The sequence below is a fragment of the Canis lupus genome, chromosome 8 (assembly GCF_048164855.1).
Source record: "Canis lupus baileyi chromosome 8, mCanLup2.hap1, whole genome shotgun sequence".
Taxonomy (NCBI): Eukaryota; Metazoa; Chordata; class Mammalia; order Carnivora; family Canidae; genus Canis; species Canis lupus.
Window position 1 is genome coordinate 12,906,781 of NC_132845.1, and position 19,269 is coordinate 12,926,049.

The window sequence follows — 19,269 nt, forward strand, 5'->3', positions numbered from 1 at the left end:
GAGTCAAATTTAAACTAAAAGCAAAGATTTCTGCACTTCCAAAATACCTTAGCAATATTCAAGAACATTTGATAGTATTTCTTGTTCTTGGAATGTCCTATCATGTAGTGTGGAGGTAAAGAAAGGTAAACTGTCCTGTTTCTCTCTATATTCTTAACACTCATAATACAAGAAGTGTGAGTTTTTCCACACCAAAAAGTTCTCTAATTCTCAGTGGACACAGACTGGGTGTCCTACAATTTAACCCACTTCTGATACGAATTGTCCAGTTAGTTCAGACCCTGCAGGTTAAGGGCTGATGCTCAAGACTCCCCTGCTTCAAACATTATTTACAAGTCCCAAATTGTCATTTGTATTTCTGACCAACCAGAATTAGGGGTTCCCATGACCCCTTCCTCAGGTTTGATAGTTTACTAGAAAGGCTAGACAACTCAGGAAAGTGGTTTACTTATAAGATTACCAGTTTATTATACAAAGATACAACTCAGGAACAGCCAGATGGAAGGGATGGGTAGGGCAAGGTATGGAGAAAGGGGTGCAGGGTTTCCATATTCTCTCCAGATGTGTCACACTCCCAGCACCTTACTTGATGTGTTTAGCAACTGAATGGTCTCTGAAATCCATTGTTTAAAATTTTTATGGAGAGTCCATTACACAGGCATAATTGATTAAATTATTGGCCATTAGTGATAGAGCATCATCTCTTGCCGCTTTCCTCTCTCTGGTGGTCTGGGAGTGCAACTGGAAGTTCCCACCCTTTACTCACATAGTTGGTTTCTCTGGCAACATGCTCTCATTCCCCAAGACTTACCTCATTAACATAAACTCAGGTATGGTTGAAAAGGGCACATTAGAATAACAAAAGGTGATCTTCTTACCCCATCACAAAAATTCCAAAAGTTTTGTAGCTCTGTGTCAGGAACCAGGGAAGAAGGCCAATTTCACATTTCTTATTATAACACAACATCACAGGAGTTTAAAAAGTGGTAAATTCTTTGAGCACATATTGTTGTGTAAATGGCACACTGAGAAACAGAAGTTAGCCAAAAAATCATATCTCTGGTATCTCTGCTGCCTTTGGATGAAATGTTCTGTATATGTCTATTGGGTCCATTGCATCTAAATTTGGGTTCAAGTCCATGATTTCTTTATTAACTTTCTGTCTGGATGACCTATCCATTGTTGAAAGTGGGGTAGTAAAGCCTCTTACTCTTGTTGCATTGCCATCTATTTCACCTTCATATCCGTTAATATTTCCTTAAACTGTTTAGGTGCTCTGATGTTGGGTTCATATATATATATATATATATATATATATATATATATATAGTTATATCTTTCTGTTGAAACGGCCCCTTTATCTTTATTCTTTATCTCTGGTTACAGTTGTTGACTTAAAGACTATTTTGTCTGATACAAGTAGAGATAACTCTGCTCTCTTTGGGTTTCTACTTGCTTAGAATGTATTTTTCTGTCTCTTCACTTTCAGCCTGTGTGTCCTTAAAGCTTAAGTTAGTCTCTTGTAAGCAACATATAACAAGAGAGGACAAATAATTCGCTGGTCCAAATGACAACAGTGCCAAAGTTGAGAAACCTTGGTTTAGAAGGTTTGTTTTGATGTGTGGTTCTTTATGAAGATCATTTGAGAATGCTTAATAAATTAATTTATTATAATATTGTAATTAATATGAATTATTTTAGTAGTATTTCAGTTGATTTGGAATTATTTTTGCAAATATTAATAAATAAAATTGATGTTAAATATTTTTAGAAAAAAATATGGATAGTAATACTATTCAAGCTACTCTAGACTTCAGTAATTCCCAAGAATTTCCTTAATGAAAGCACAATATGCAAAATTAAAAAAGAAAACCCAAATAGATTTCAAAACAAACTATAATGCTATAGTAATTAAAATAGTATGCTATGGATCCCTGGGTGGCACAGTGGTTTAGCACCTGCCTTCGGCCCAGAGTGGGATCCTGGAGACCCAGATTGAGTCCCACGTCGGGCTCCCTGCATGGAGACTGCTTCTCCCTTTGCCTGTGTCTCTGCCTCTCTCTCCTTCTCTCTGTGTATCTCATGAATAAATAAATAAAATCTTTAAAAAAATAGTATGCAACTTGCAAAGGAATATCGTAGGACATTAATAAAAAGAAGCAAACAGGTATTTGGGATATAATATATGAATGAGATATAATATCGACTATGTGAGGAAAGAAAATGGTTTTCAATACATTACGTGGGAACAACGAATCTATTTCTTTAAGGGAAAGCTAAATCAGATACCAGCTTCATGCTACACATACAAACACAATATCTACCAAATGGATTTAAGTGCTCAATTAAAGAAAACAATAAAAACATTTGAAGAAAATATAGAAGAGTTTATAATCCTTAAATCTAGAAGTCATAAATAAAATACTAGTTCAGTTGACTAACATTTCAAAATTTCTATAAAGCAAAGACAATTGAAAGAGAGAGAAAAAGAGAGAGAGAGAATGTTTGGAATAGTCTTATTCTTTGACCAAAAGATACGCATAATGCATATAGATGGCATTACATAAATTTGCACACAAACACAAGTGTACAAGAATATCATTTGCAATTACAACTTCTCTGTAATATACAAATGTGGGGAACTCTTATGTCTAACAACAGGGGAGTGGTCATATACATCATAAAAGTCCATACAATGGGATACTCTGTAGCAATAAAAATATGGGTAGACCTATATTTAATGACTGAAATGCCTCTAAGACACAGTTGAAAGAAACAACTAGTTACATAGGATTACTACCATTGACATTACAACTATTGCTGCCACATTTTCTTGCTAACAATTTAGTGACGATTATAGAAGTTTGGCACTGTGCTGTGTACATGTAAGTTTATTTAATTCTTACAACCCAGATGATAGGCACTATGATTTTTATACTACTGAAAAGGAAACCAAAGTGCAAAGAGTTTAAATAAATTTCCAGGGTCCTACAACTAGTGGATATTGGAACTGGGATTGAATCCAGGCAATTTGGCCCCAAAGCAATCCCTTTTAGTGACCACAATTTTCATTCATCAACACAATAAATATTTACTTGCATCAGGCATTTCTAGGTGCTGAGAAAATAGTAATAAGTGAACAAGATGAAAAAAATCTGCTGTGATAGATCTTGCATTCTAGTGGGTACATAGCAACAAAAACATAAATTATATAACACATCACTTATAAGGTGATAAGAGCTCTGATGACACATAAGTCAAGGACAAGGATGGTATGGAAAAGAATATACAGAAGAGAGGAAGCTCTGGCTCTTAACAGGGGAGCTAGGAAAGGTCTTAATAAAGGGAGAGACTAGACCTAAAAGAGGTGAGGAACTGTGCCTAGTGTCGGTCTTGGGGAACAAAATTTCAGGAAGAGGAAAGAGCAACAGAAAGCATGAAAGTGTTAGCTATAAGCCCATACAAGTCAAAATAAAGTGAACAGAAATATATTTGGGGTTAGTTGCATATGTGTATTTAAATACACGGAAATGTTCCAGAAGGAAGCACATTAAATCACAGAAGTGATCATATTTATAGAAGAAAGTAGGATTCAGCAGTTGTGCTTGAGGTGTGTGTACATGTGTATGCATATGTGAGATTGGGGATGATAAATAAAAAGGAATATTCATATTTTTATTACATACTTCTACTTCATTAAAATTTAGGACTGTGTTGTGTATTATTGAGATAATAAAATTACATTGTGGGAAAAATGTTTGGGAAACATGACAGCAAATCACAGGAAAGTCAACATAAGCACTAGATTAGTTGTGTCATTCATTTGCACTCCAACGTATTTTAAAGTTTCTACAGAAGGATAAATATCTTCTTTAACATTTTCTATCATACTTTTATTAACAGCAAAATAAAAAATACCTGTAAGCATAAAGATCTAGATATATAACTGCATGTTTTTTTTTAAAAAAAAAAAAGAAACAAAAGCACTTGAAATAAGCATCTAAGGAGTCAACTTGAATTGCCCCAAAGAAATTCATGATTTGCCTTCAGTGAAGATGTTGTATTTTCCCCAGATTATATATTAAGCTTTTAGTTCAGTAATTCACCCTGACATAAGCTACTTGTACTTACAGATTTACTATACATTATGCAGGGTAAAAGGGCAAAAGACTAGAAAACTCTACCCATCTTGAATTATGTGTGAATACAGGCTGATAAATTTTTTAAAACTCAATTGACAACATGAATCATATTTAGATCAATATAGTTTGGAAACCTGAAGGATAATGTTTAAAATCTAATTGTCTAGAAAAAAAATTGAGTGGACCTAGGGAAAATTGAAAGAGAGAAATAAAAATCTATTAAATGACACTTATAAAGATACAGTTGTTTGTTCTGACAGTTAAATCTACCTTTAGTAGAGTGGGGTTACTAGGAAAGTGTATAGTATAAATACTACTAGAAAATTAGACAACTAAAAGAAAAAAATATGCTTATTTTCTATAAACTGAAGTTCAAAACTAAATTTTAAGATCTCAGGAATTTTTAATGAGTATGTGAAGATATAAGAGGTGAAGCATGTGCAAATGATAAAGTTAATTACCTTAAAGATTAATTCTAGACATATATACAATAATACCTAAAGAAAAATGAGTACAACAATAAGGAATTAGCAACTACTTCTATAAATTCATTTAATTTCAGAGACTCTTGAAATTGAGAAGTGGCTAAAATAACAAAATGTTTTTTAAATACCTAAAGATAGGAACAAACATGCAGAGATCCTTAGACTAGCTAGTTCCTTAAGCATGGATAAAGTTCTGGAATATCCAACATAGGAAACACAAATAGAGTGACAGGAAAGTGGATGAGGGTAGGCATCTGGAGTAGGTGCTGATGGATGGGATAAAAGGCCATCACTTTTAGGAATTCCTATAGACGATTTGTACTGGGTAGGCCTGAGAAATGAAGTAGTATTTTATTTCATGGCATTTTGAAAGAGTTCCCAGACTAAGGAAAATTAACAAGCCTATGATAATATTTGTCCCTAGTCTCTGTATCTGTTGTGTTTTGAGAGTGACGCATCCTATAGATAGGTTTACACAGGCAATTCCAAATTTACATATATATTTTAAGTTAAAATATATTGCTTTGTCACAGTTCAGATGTAAAAGTATGACAAGATTAATTCTGGTGAGGCCTAAAACAAAATATTATGATCAGATTTTAGAATAATTAAAAATTCCAGATTGTTTTGACATGAAGTACGAGTTTTTAGGTATTCCTTTATTTCTATTCAGACGGATCTGTCTTCACTTGACTTGAGGGCAGAGAAGTATGTTAGCACTCCACTTATAAACAATACTCCTTTTTGACAAGCAAAGTAATTCAGATCTCACTGCACATGCATATGATTATAGGACTGGATTGGAAAGGAATATGAAACCTGGGGGAAATTATTATTGGGTCCCATGGGCTAAAAGAGCCAAACTGAGGCAATCTACTCTTGCTCAGAAATCATTTCTTTCCTGCTGTTGTCCCCTCCTTATGCTTGTCTCCTCTCCAATCAATCCAAATTGCCCTATTTATGTGGTCTCCCTCAGCTGGAGCTGAGGCTTCTTAAAGATGCACTCTGGCTGCAAGAAGCACAATAAATTCACAAGATGCCCAGTGCTATTTCACACGAGCTCTGGGCTAAGGAACACATCATTTTGTAAATTGTGGAGATGCATCTTGCTGGCTTTTTGGGCAGATGATACCAATCATATTGCTTTCCTTGGGAGTCAACAGTTGAAAAATGGGTTCAGTTGGCCTCGGACCACAGTGGGGCCTGCAGAGGTTTTTATCTCTAGGTTTGCAAAGACATCATGATAGTTACATTCTGTGCCTCCTGAAGGCACATGTAGGATCTGTGTCAGCAGGCATTTTTTTCTGTGGGCAAGTGCCAGAAACCCACCTCAAAGAAACTTCCGAAAATGAGGTAACAGAAACATATCTTATCATTAAAGAGACATTAGAACAACCAAGCCTCGAGAAAGCAGGGATTGGGATGACTTCTGAGATGTCAGGGATTTAAATCACTTTAGGATCCATTTTGTCCTGTCTTCAACGCTTCCTGTTGTATGTTAGCTTTTTCCTCTCAAAACAGCCTTTTCACTTGAGGCTAAACTATGGCCACTTAAAGCTCCAGACTTACAACTTCCCAGCTTGGCTCCTTGAAAGATGAAGCTCGTCTTCTGTTAACTCTAATTTGGAAATCTGTAGAGACAATCTCTGATTGAGCCAATCCAGGACCAATCACGGTGGCCAGGAAGAAGAGTACAGAGGAGTTCTCATTCCCATAAATGATGGGACAGGATGGATTCTGAAGGGCAATTCAGTTCTCATTAGAGGGGCTGGGCAGACAAAATCATAAATGCCCTCTTCAGTCTCCTAGTATCCAGACAGTGAAAGAGCAGTGGGACTGGTACTCTTTCATCTTCATTTGCTAATGGTAAGACACTCTTGCAGAGTGCTTTCCAATTTACAAAGGGTCGTTTTTAAGTATAGTGTCTCTTGAAATCTCAAATAATCCTGTTGTTATTACCCCCTTTTTCCAAGTGGGCAAGCTTTACAAAGTCCAGTCGTACAAAAAGATTACTGTGTAATCTCCCCAAAATAAACGGAAGGAAGTGTTCAAATCTACAATCATTTAAGCTCTGATTCCAAGTTTTTGCATAAGTGATGTGAGCTAAGGAATACCCCTTAAATACTAATGGGATATCTAGGTCTTTTCTTTTCTTTTCTTTTCTTTTTTCTTTTCTTTTCTTTCTTTTCTTTTCTTTTCTTTTCTTTTCTTTTCTTTTTTTCTTTTCTTTCTTTTCTTTTCTTTTTTCTTTTCTTTCTTTCTTTTCTTTTTTTCTTTCTTTTCTTTTTTTCTTTTCTTTTCGTTTCTTTTCTTTTTTTTTCTTTCCTTTTTTGTTAAGATTTTATTTATTTTATTCATGAGAGGCAGAGGCATAGGCAGAGGGAGAAACAGGCTCCCTGTAGGGAGCCTGATGAGGGACTCGGTCCCAGGATCCTAGGATCGCGACCTGAGCCAAAGGCAGATGCTCAACCACTGAGCCACCCAGGTGCCCCGACATCTAGGTATTTTCATTACTCATGACTCTTCATGTATACCAAACAACCATTAAAGTACTAACATTTTTCATCAAATACCAAGCCAAAAGAATAAGAATGTGGATGAGCAGGGGATGAGAAAGAAGATGAGGGAAGGGAGGAGAGGAAGGAAGAGAAGAAGAAAAACAAGAGGGTGAAAAGCAAGCAGACAAGAAATAAAATAGGCAGCTTAGATTTTCTCAATAATGATACCATTTCTGGAGAGGTAGCATAACTATTCCATGTTAATTATTACATTAGATGCTACAACAGCATAGAGAAGAATTAAATAACTTGGGGTAGGTTAGGAAATGTCCTCATATAAACAGTAAATGTCGGGGTTGTATCTAAATGTCAGATCATCAACCTTTTGCCAGATGAGGATGTCACCCTGGTTACTGAAATTCCATTGGTCTTGCTCTGATTTCTAAATCTTTACATCAGACTCTTGAGTATATGAAAACCTCAAGTGAGGTTCATGGCAGCACCTCAGGTAGGTGACAGGACCGCTTAAGAATTCGATGCAAAGTTTTATGTGTGCATGTTTCTGGAGGGAGGGTTCTTAGCTTTCACTGGATCATCCCAAACGCTGCAATACATCCCACATTATAAGCTTAGGAACCACAATTTCCCTCGCTTTTAAATTAAATTCTGCTAAATACCCACTGATTGAGTGCCTGCGGTGCCAGCGTGGTGCCGGCCAGGGACTTGAGTGCTCCGAGTGTGGGAGCTGGGGTCCCAGTCTTCAATCACAGCAGCCAAAGAGATGCTCAACACACACTTCTTTCTTCCACGACTGGGACCACAGCTTGCTGCTACTATTCATATCTGTATAATTATATTCTGTACCCAGACCGGTCATATTTAGGAGTTCTCCCAACTGCAGCTAAAATACCACCGTTGCAATGTGCTCGGTGTTTACACAAGTGGGCTCACTCTTCAGTATGCTTCTAGAACACAAATAGCTTTCGACAGACTCATGGTCTCCCCGTAGCTCCTTCTGGCATGCTCTCTTTAGACTCAGTGCCCATGAGGACCTGCACACGTGATGCATAAGGATTTCGAGTGGGCATCAAGAGCAAAGTTGGGCAGAGTAGGGCAGTGGGAAGGATAAAGCAAGCCCCACAGTGCGTGTGCTGATTGCTGCAGAGTGGCAGCCGTGGCCTTGGCTGGGAAGAGGTGGGGAGAGAGCCTCGGGCTGCGCCTTACCCACTCAGGATGTCAGGAGAAGCACTCTCAGCGTTAAGGACGACAGAAGTCATTGAGATTGACAAAGAAGGCAGTGCCTGGGTGGTGATGGGATCTGGCAATGGAGGGACGCTGCTCTCATAGCAGCTTGAAGTCTGATTAAAGTGCAAATGCCAAGTGAAGAATTTCTTCAAAAGGATGGCACAGTAATAGCAATATATCGAAGTTGTTTGGGCTATTCATTTTCAAAATACAGCCTATTCCACAATGAAAAATAGGGCAACCTGATAAAATAGACAGAGGGTCTTTTCAGACAGAAAATATCAATAGATAAGATCATACCTGTAAGTGGAAAAGGGCAAAGGGATTCTGAGCAGCAAGTATTTGAAAAGTACTGTTCCAGCCCCTTCTTTATAGTTCAATATCGCACCACCACATTCAATACAAATTTCAGTACAGTATTAGATTTCAAAGTCTGGCCATATTGAAGTCACCTAAAAGGCAAGGAAGCAAAGTCTTTCATCACTCTCATTGTGAATGTGACAGACTTTCAAAGGAAAACTGCCTTCTGTTTCTGATAGTTCATTCCCATTTCACAAAGCTACGTTGGGATCAGCCCATGCCTCTGCCCTCATACCTCGGCTTCCACCGACTGCATCTAGTTACTTTCTTGCTTTCACGTGCAGGCCTGATCCTGGACTTCCTTAGGGACTGGAAGTTGCCTCAGGAGGAAATAAATTAAGATGCTTCTCAGTTGAGGTGGATGATATGCTTCATACCAAAGATGCCTATTTCTTCACATAACTGTTCTCCTAGTCCTGACACAGATGAGAAAGCCAGTATAATAGAGTCGAAAGGGATGAGATTTGGGATCAGGAAAAGAAATTCTAAATCTGACTTCTTTACTATTATCCAGATGAGTTTGGCCAAGTTACGTAGACTCTCTGAGCCAATGTCTTTTTTTTTTTTTCCACAATGATATTAATTTATGCTGAATTGTGTTTTGGAGGGAATTAGATGAGCTTATGCATGTAAAACACCTAGCGTGGTGCCTGTTACACAATGGTTTTGCTCACCCTGCCACTCCTTGATTTTCTGCTTCCCTTTCAGCTTCTCATTTGTGGCGATCTGTTTGGCTCACTTTACATGCACTCTTCGTCTGTCTACTACTTTTCTTCAAATCTATAGCACATGTTTATCGTTACACACTGGACACCACTTTTGATGCTGCCTTAATCACTGCTTTAGTGTGTATGATGGCCACGAACAGAAGCTGCTCAGATCTGCCAAAGAGACCATACATAATTGACTGACAGCCCCAGTCGCTGCTGCCCTGCTCCCATCTACTGCTGCATCTGTGCCAAGGATGAACTTCTTGTAGGCTGTTCTCTACCAATGCCTGACTAGGATCGCTCTACTGCGATGGTCAATTTTATGTGTAAACTTAAATGGATATTTGGTCAAACAGGATTCCAGATGCTTCTGTGAAGATATTTTTCAGATGGAAATGAACATTTAAATAAACAGATTTTGAGGAAAGCAGATCACCTTCCAGCATATGAGTGGGCCTGATCTAACCAGTTGAAGCCTTACAAGGAAAAGACTGATCTCCCTGGAGAAAGGAGACATTTTGTCAGCAGGTGGCTTTTGGATTCCAATTGCAACTCTTCTCTGGATCTCCAGCCTGTCAGCCCACTCTGAAAATTTTGGATTTGCCAAGCTTCCACAAGCAGATGAGCCAGTTCCTTAAAACTGAAATGTATACACACACACACACACACACACACACACACACACACACCCTATTGGTTCTGTATTATGTACTTGTTATTTAAGGGAATAACTTCCATGAAGGGAACTAAAGGTCAACTGCCTGAGCCCTTGCGTATTGTCATGAATGGGCCAAGCACAGGGAGAAAAATTAGGAACATTTGCTTGCCAAATAAGGGATGACTAGTCCTTACTAAAACTGTTTTTGTAAGGTGTTGATAAGAGGACATGCATCGAAATAGATGGCAAAGTGCTTGGCACACACAGATTGTTAATTATGATTAATGGCTTCCAATTTTACTTCTCTGCTTCCTTTCCTTTCTCTGATGTCATCTCATTTTATTTCTGCTCAATGGCTGCAGTATGAGTTAAACACATTTAGTGGGACTAGTGGGCCAGATACACTCAAGGAAGGAGATCCTCCCTTTCATTTCTCCACCCCAAGCCACACATGCTCTAAATCTGTCCACACGCATTTACTGAGTACCCTACAGACACACAGCATATTACTAGACACCGAAGAGGGAAGGGGAAAGGTTACAAAAATGTGTAAGACAAGAATCCCTGCTTTCTAGGAATGTATAACCTGAGAAGGGAGACGGACATAAATTAACTCAATTATAAGGGAGACAGAAGACTGCTCGGAATACACATTCATACACATCTCTAATGGAACTTTATGGGAAGAGTTTCATCTCAGCCCACCCCTGTGAATGTGTAACCCATCTGGCACCTTGCTCAGTAGTTGGTATCTAGCTCAATGACACTCTATGTGGGAAGTCCTTAATGTTAACTATGAATAACATACCCATTTCCCTCCATTCTCATTTAAATTTTCCATTATCTAATTTCATTGAATTCCTAGTATTGTGGGAAAGAGTGACCAGGATTACTCAACTGGGCTTTTTGTTTTAACATTTCAAATTTTACCCTCTTCTAACAAATTTCCTCTTACTTTCTCTCCTTTCCAAATGAAATAATCCTGACCTTCTCCATCTTTTCTCATGTGCATCTAATCATTTCACTTGTACTCCTGTAGACCTTTCCTCCAGTCTTTCTGCTACGAGCAGATACTTTTATTGAGATGTGCATAATGACTGTGAGACCTTTTTCCTGAAAGGTTGCAGTTAATTCAAAATCTATCAGTGTGCATCAGTAGCTTAAATTATGCCTCCTAATATAAAGTAGCATTCTCTTGTCTTGGCTCAATTGTATCTGACAAAAGATTATTCAACTACCTGTTTTTTGTTGGTCCTTCCGGAGTTCCTCAAAATATTCCCCATTCCTCACTAGCTAAATAATTCTCTGTAACCAACACGTTTTGCAACCTCATTATTCAGAAGGCTTTCCAGATTGATTGGTGTTAACATATATAAGAAATCTGGTTCCAATACCATTCCCTGGGGCACCTTTCTATTAACCTCCTTTCAGGCTAACAACATCATTTATTTCTACCTTTCATTTTCATTGTTATCCATTTTTTTTTTTAACTTCAAGGTTTTGCAAAGCAAAATTTTCCTCTCACCTCTTGGGTCCTACATAAGCCTGAAATGGATCCTAAATGTCTTCTGGTTAGAGGCTTGATCAAAAGCCTTTTGAATGTCTAAATATTTAATGCCCACTACTTCTCTACACTTGACTATTTGTTAACTCTTTCAAAAATTCCAAATAGATTAGAAAGCCATGATTTATCCAGGTGGAAGCTGTGCATACTACCCACCTGGGTATTTTATAACCCTTAGTAATGATTTTATCAGCTATTTTTTCTCATCCTAAAGGTAACACTCATCGGTAAATAATTCTCCAGATAACTCTGAGCTCATTATTTAAAGATGGGCTCTCCTGCCTGTATGTCCAGACAAATAGGCACCTAATGGAAATTCAGACCAAATAACAAAAAACCTATTTCTCTCTGACATATTCAACCACCATCCTAAAACCTTGGGGGCATGTCAGAGCAAAAAGAAAGCCTTAGTTTGAGTATTAAATGAACACTGTGTACTTTGCCTGCCCTAAAAGGAACATTAAGCTAGATTTAGTTTAGATAGAAGGAAAAATTCCCTCACAAGCCACTTTAACCCCAACATGGGTATGGAAAACAACTGTGATTTCTCCTTTTTCCAGAAATCTCTGAAAATAGTGTCTTTCTTTTTTAGACGTGGCTTCCTTGCAGTCTTTCTGAAGAGGGAAGGGATTTAATAACTCTGGAAGCCAAACTTTCAGCTTTATTTTATGATTTTGGTTTTGAACTCAATATATCTTCAGGGAAACAAAAATGGAGAATAAACCTACAGAATATCTCACAGAGCAAACTGAATGATAGCAGCTGTCAGAGAATACAAGTAAGTACAAAAAAATCTATTTAAATTAAAACTGAAGTACCCTCAAGGTGACCCAACTAAATTTGCTGAAAGGATGAGAGGAATTGACAAAACTAATCAACAAAGGTAATCACCTAAACGTACACTAAGTGCTCCAGGTGCAGTGTTGCTAAAGGACCCTCCACCCAGACAAGGGGGGCTCAAATGGATGACAATCAGAGGTGAAGAGACACCTCTGATAAGGGAGTGGACATGGAGTAGGAAGAAGGCAGGACAAGTGGCAAAAGATTGCTCTCTTTCTTTCCTTTTCTGACTTCTAGTGATTCAAGTTTATAGTAGGATTATAACACGCTCATAATAATTGAAAACCAGTGCTCAAGCAGTGGATGTTTCAGTGCACTACATTCAGGTAGGGAGATGGACGCAAGAACCCACAGCAGGGACAGGTAAAGGGTGATCTTTGTAGAATATAAATCAAATTATATCAGTTCCATGATGAAGACTATTTGATGCCTTCTCATTGCTCTGTGAAAGACTAAAATAAGATATCATATATTTTTTCCAATTCTAGCTACAAAATTTGTTGGACCCCTTTGTTCAAAAGTCAGGAAGAAGAAAGATACCAAATGCCCGTAAAATACAGTAAAGTGGAAAGCTGTCTTTCTTCTACATTCTTTTTCTCTCCCTGCCATTGTGTATTTTATTTGCTGTTTAATGTTTTCCTTCAGGCATAGAGATATTCCTCTGCCTTGATGCCCCAACTCATAGCAGACAGGTAACCCTTAAGGATTGCAGCATCTGTGCTTGCACATGGATCAGGGACGGACAGAGGCTTATGAGCTGCACGTGCTATGAGATCAACTGACCCTGAGCCTCCTTGACCTCCAAAAGAAAGTGATAGCACTTAATGGCCATTGCCAGGTAATGGGGGCCCAGGTGGGAATTGTGGCACCAGTGGGCAGAGAAAGGGGCAGCCAGAAAGCATTGGTGAAGGTGAAGAGGTGGCAGGAGGTCAAATGTAGGACCTGAGTGTCCAAGCCTCTTTTCCCCCAAATGTATTCTATTGTCCATTGTCATCTCAAAGTCATCAACCTCCTCCCAAAATGCCAGTTCAAAGATAATATTACAGAGTATTAAACCCCATGTGGGAGCCTCCTCTGAGACTGGGACCCTGTGCAACTGTACTGGTTAACTGACCATGAGACTGGCGCTGACTTTATCATACAAACTTGACACATCTGAGAGCAGAAGGAGGTCCTAACTACGTGGGATACTGGGATGACAGGAGGAAACAGAGACTGTCCCAGGTAAATCAGGAGAGTTTAACTGCTCCCGCCAATTCCACTGTATGATTATATAATTTTTTATCGATCCATTGTTTGACTTAATGACATTTAGATTGGTCGTACATTTCATTATTACAGGTAATAACGTTTACTTCAGTAACACCTTTGGACAATTCTGCACATGTGTGAGAATTTTTCTAACAGGAAAATTTTCAAATTGAAGTATATAACCAATTGGTGTCATGGAATCAGTTGAGTGCCTCATGAGCACTCAAGGAGAGGAGTGGAATGGGTGGGAGAGAAAAGAAGAGGAGAGGAAAGTGGGAAGAGGAGAGGAGAGGAGATTCATCATTCATTCATCAAATAGGATGTAAAAGGCTAAGTATTATACTGTGCTGTTGCATATATATACTGATTTGCAATGTTAAAAAAATACATATATATTTTTGTATCAGTTAACCCTTGAACACAGAGGTTATGGGTGTCTAGCCCCCACACAATTGAAAATTCATGTGTAGCTTTTGCTCCTCCCCACAAATTTAACTACTAATAGCCTACCATTGACTTGAAGCCTTATAGATAATATAGTCGACTAATGCATATTTTGTATGTTATATATAATATGTATATTGTATTCTTTTTTTTTTTTAATTTTTATTTATTTATGATAGTCACACAGAGAGAGAGAGAGAGAGAGAGGCAGAGACACAGGCAGAGGGAGAAGCAGGCTCCATGCACTGGGAGCCCGACGTGGGATTCGATCCCGGGTCTCCAGGATCGCGCCCCGGGCCAAAGGCAGGCGCCAAACCACTGCGCCACCCAGGGATCCCCTGTATATTGTATTCTTATAATAAAGTAAGTTAGAGAAAAGAAAATGTCATTAAGAAAATAGTAAGGGAGAGAAACTACAATTCACAGTACTGAGATATAAAAAAACCTGAGTATAAGTGGACCAGTGCAGTTCAAATCTATATTGTTCAAGAGTTAACTGTATACTTATTTTGTTATTTATATATCTTATTATATATTTATTTACATGTTATTTATGTAATATGTATTTATATACATATATAATAATAAATATATATATTTACAGTGGTAAATGTCAGAAAAGTTTGAAAGCTGCCTTTGTAACTTTTAGAAGTTAAAAGTAGAATTGCTAGACCACAGGGTATTTTCAAATTTTGTAGATATTGACAATTTTTCTAAAAGTTGTTGCTCCAATTTTTCCTCTTGACTTTAAATTTCCTGGTTCTCTGTCTACTGTCCAAAAACCAGGATGGTCAGATATTTTTGGACAACCTGATAGGACATTTTACCTCATTTAAATTTGTAACTTTCTTATGAATAAACAACTTTTCACATTTTTATTGACTGTACAAATTGTTTTAGAGATTTTCTGATAAAAAAATATCTGGTTATATTCTCTGCTAATTTTTCTGTTGAGTAGTCTATCAATTATTTTCAAATATATAAATTCAATAAAATATATTTTTATATGTTCATATATATATACTCTTTTCAGAAAAAACTATAAAAATTGTCTATGTTTGTAGATAATCCTTTAAAAAAATAAGCATGTTATCTAAATTGGAGTTTTTGGATATATATCTATCTATCAGGCATGTTGATTGTTTTGTTCAATTACTATTCTTAATAATATTTTGCTTAATGGATGTCTCAATTATGAAAGAACTGTGTTAAAATGTCCCATTATGATTATGAATATTTAATTTTTTCCTTATAATTTGTTAAATGTTTTTATTTATTTTTAACTTACATTTTAAACATTACAATGTCATAAATATTATTTCAGTCCTTTCCCCGTTATATTATGTAATTATCTCTTTCATTTAATAATAATTTAAAAATTAATGTTCATTAGTTTAGCATATTATGTCACCTTAATTTTGGTTGTTATTTGAGTAATATGATTATCCAAGCCTTTACTGTCAATATTTCTGTGTTCTTAACATTTTATGTGTTTCTCACAAATTACATATAGTTCGGTAGTGGGTTTTTGTTCATTAAATCATAGAACCCTATTTTTTAGATAGGTACATGTGATCATTTCTATTATAATTCTTGACATATTTGGAATTATTACTGTCAACTTAATTTGCATTTTTAATTTTTCCTACTTTCTATTAGACAAATAAGTTCTCTAATCATTCCCCTCTACTTTTCTTCTGTTTGGTTTTGAAGCTTTAAATTTATTATTTACAAGTACCTTTAATATTTAGCACCTTTACCTAGCTTCATGAAAACTAAATGAATCACTATATCTTTCGAACCAATGAAAGAAGCACTTTCTCATATATTAGTAAGTTATATCCCTCTATTTATACCTTTTCAAGCTACTAATGATGATTATTAATGTATACAGTATTTAGATTTACTAATATGTACATTTTCTTCTGTTACCATTATTTTTTGTATGCAACTTATTTCTTCTTGAGTAGTTCTTTAGTATGAGTCTGTAAGAAGTAAAAAAAAAAAATCTTAGCTTTTGTTTTCTCCAAGTATCTTTATTTCACTCAAATTTTAATGCTTTATAGAATTTTGTAGTGATAGTTCATTTACTCTAGCTGCCTCCTGGCATATATCATTGCTGATGAGAAGTCTGCCATCAGTCTGATTCTTTTAATAAGATAGATAAATTATTTTTCCTCCTAGTAACTTTATATAGTCCCTGTGTTCGTGAATTGCTGTTTTAGCATGATGTACCCACGCTGGTATTTCTTGCTACTTTTCCTTATGATTAAACGTACTTCTTCAATGTGAAGACTTGTATCATTTTTCATTCTAAAGAATTCTTACCTTTTCCTTCTACAAATAGCTTTTTCCCTCCATTTTAAAAATTCTCCTCTTCTGAGACTTTGTTAAACATATATGGTGACTTTCAATACCTTACATATATTAATATTCTTTATAATTTTTATTCTTCATTTCTCTATTTCCTTCAAAGTGATCTCCTCATATTGACATTTTTCAGTTAATTAATTCTATATTCAAAGATGTCTATATATCCTGTCCATTTGTTTTAAATTTCCATGACTATACACACACACACATACACACATATATATATATATATGTGTGTGTGTGTGTGTCTTTCAGAAGGTCGGGTTGATTATTTTACAAAAATAGTATAGTTTTTTCATATAGTACATTTCTTCCTTATGATTCAGTTTCCTTCAAATACCTCTTTAATCATGTAAAACATGCTTCTCTTACAATACTTCAAATTATTATTTTTTTCTTGGGCATGGGGTGTGGTTATTTCTATTTACTTAGGTTTTAATTCTTTTTTGTTGTTATTTTGTTGTTATCCCCAGGTACTGTGGGATCTGACATTTGTACAAGTTTTAGGACTTTTTATAAGGGAATAATATAAAATTACTAATAAAAGTTTAGATGTCAAAATAAATATTTCTTTAAAATGATAAACACAGCATTAGTAGGAAGAGGAATTAAGATGGCAGAGGAATAGGGGGACTCTAAGCTTGTGTCATGCACTGAATACAACTAGATATTATCAAATCATTCTGAAAACCAAAGAAATCAATTGGAGGTCTGAAAGGATAAAAACTAAAAGTCTATAAGTAGAAAAGTGACCACGTTTTGGAAGGTAGGAGGTGTGGAGAGTTAATTTGGGGGAGATATAACTGTGGGAATGGTGGCAGGGAGGGAGCCCTGATTATGGAGCCTACCACAAATATTATAAGCAGTGGAGCACAAAATTTGAACTTTTAGAACTCTACTACCATAAGGGACGTGCCTGGCTTAAAGAGGTTCAGGTGGAGAAGTGGGATGCACAGTGGTTTGGAGTTTATGGCAAAACAGAGCAAAAAGCCAGCACCAAGACTCTCTGGGACAGCCTGGAAAACCACAAAAGCATGGTGAGATCCTCCCTCCCCCAGAGGAACAGTGTGGGTCTGCACCATGGGAGTCCCTAAAATTTGGAATTTTGAAACTCAGGAACCTGAGATAAAACACCTTGGACACAGGCAGGGTGAACAGAGGGTTCAGACAAAAACTGATGACACAAGAGGGGTGATTGATTGCTTTTCTGTGAGTGCTCCCTGAAGAACTGGGGTTGTGGACTTTCAGCTCCAGGGCTAGAGAGTAGGATGCCCCATATTCATCCTATCCATCAGCAATGAAAGCCTTCAGGAGCAAAACAGCATCACTGAGTTGGAGGCCAGAGACAAGTAAACCAAGCTCCAGTTGGCAGTACCCTGGAGATGCATTTCCATTCAGGCAAGTCCACCTGAAAATCAGTACAACAGGCTCCTCCCCCAAATGACCAGCACAACTGGCTGGCACTAAGTCTACTGATTATAGAGTTTTGCAAAGCTCTAGCTTTAGGGGAAATGGGATTTAGCTTCCTTTTACTTTTATTTTTTATATTTTATCATTTTTTCATCATTTTGTCACTTTGTTTTCTTATTTTTAAATTCTTTTTTATGTTTTCATTATTTTATTTATATATTTATATATGTAATTTTAAAATTTATTTAATTAATTAATTAATTAAAAAAAATTTTTGAATCTAGATTTTTTTTTTTTTTTTAACAAGCAGACCAAAACACACCCAGGACTGGGGCGGGGGGGTGGGGGGCAGATTTGTTTTATTTTTTTTTCGGGTTTTCTTCTTTGGTTTTTTGCTTTTTGCTTTTTTTTTTTTTTCTTTTCTTTTCTTTTCTGGACAAAATGACAAAATGGAGAAATTCACCCCAAAAGAAAGAACAGGAAGTAAAACTCACAGCCAATGATTTAATCAATACAGATATAAGTAAGATGTCTGAACTAGAATTTAAAATAATAATTTTAAGGTTACTAGCTCAGCTTGAAAAAAACTAAAGAACACACCAGGGAGTCACTTATTGCAGAGATAAAATAACTAAAATCTAATCAGGCTGAAATTAAAAATACTATAACTGAGATGCAAACCCAAACGGATGCCATAAAAACAAAGATGGATGAAGCAGAGGTGCAAATGAGTGGTATAGAAGATAAAATTATGGAAAATAATGAAGCTGAAAAGAAGAGGAAAAGAAAGATAATGGATCACTAAGGCAGACTTAAGGAAATCAGCAACTTATTAAAACATAGTAACATTCGTATAATAGGAGCCACAGAAGATGAAGAGAGAGAAAAAGGGGCAGAAGATTTATTTAAACAAATATAGCTGAAAATTTCCCTCATCTGAGGAAAGACACAGACATCAAAATCCAAGAAGCACAGAGAACTCCCATTAAGTTTAGCAAAAGCCGACCATCCCAAAGCATATCATGGTCAAAACACAAAATAGACAGACAAGGAAATAATCCCGAAAGCTGCAAGGGAAAAAAAATGTCCTTAACCTAAAAGGGAACACAGATCAGGTTTGCAGCAGATTTGTCCACAGAAACTTGACAGGCCATAAAAGAGTGGCAGGATATATTCAACATGCTGAATGGGAAAAATATGTAGCCAAGAATTTGTTATCCACCAAAGCTGTCATTCAGAATAGAAGGAGAGACAAAGAGTTTCCCAGACAAACAAAAACTAAAGGAAAT

General features: G+C 36.6%; 1 long non-coding RNA gene across 9 annotated transcripts in view; it reads right to left on the minus strand.

Annotated features, from left to right (window-relative positions):
• LOC140637838 (uncharacterized) overlaps positions 1-19,269 on the minus strand; it is a 161,045-nt gene that overhangs the window by 60,589 nt on the left and 81,187 nt on the right. The window lies entirely within an intron of this gene.